The following is a 798-nucleotide window of genomic DNA, read 5'->3' as shown; positions in this document are numbered from 1 at the left end:
CCTATTGTCTTATCTTACACGATCGTGTGATTGAATATTGCCCATTATCCAACGTTGTGCGCAAAATCACATAAATTGTCACGTCTGCATAAAATGTGAAATTTTTAAAGTTATATTTTAATTTCTTTCTCTTTCCTTGTAGTTAAAATCAGGCATATATGTATTGTGATGTAATGTTTTTTTGACCGTCCGTTACAGGGGTCATAGTGCCCGACCGAGGAGGCGCGGTTTTGGATCCTATGTCCTCCCCAATTTTTAGGGAGGCGAGCGTAACCGCGCGCATTGCGTTTTCTGTCATATTGTCTGCGCGCTTTATTTAATCTTTTCTCTCCTCATGAGCGTAACCATAGGTAGAGATCGGCGGCATAGCCGAACTGCGCGTGTAAGAAATCGTCTACACCAATCGGCGAGAAGGAGAAAGACATCGGCATTGGAACGATTGGCTCATCGCGGGAAAAACGGAGCACGCAGGTCAGCCATAGTTCTTACGAACGTTATTGGTCTCGATGTTCTCTGTACGAGCTCTGTACTGCCGCCGATTCCTTTCAGTAATCCGGGTGGAAAGCCTACTACATTGAGGCAATGGACTCTCACGATCGAGGACCGGGTTGCCGACGGCGAAAGGTGCTGAGGCGAGGCGGACGAGCAGAATCGACGCCAAAGAACGGAGAGGGTCGCGAGCCTAATTTGAAGTCCGCGCTACCGATTGCGAGCGAGCTGATCACGTGCGACGCCACGATTCGCGTGCGTCGCGCTCGCAGGGCAAGAGCCAATCGGCGCATAATCAGCCGATCCCGT

This window comes from Wasmannia auropunctata, unplaced genomic scaffold, assembly GCF_000956235.1.
Source record: "Wasmannia auropunctata unplaced genomic scaffold, wasmannia.A_1.0 LD336076.1, whole genome shotgun sequence".
Taxonomy (NCBI): Eukaryota; Metazoa; Arthropoda; class Insecta; order Hymenoptera; family Formicidae; genus Wasmannia; species Wasmannia auropunctata.
This window is presented reverse-complemented; position numbering follows the sequence as displayed.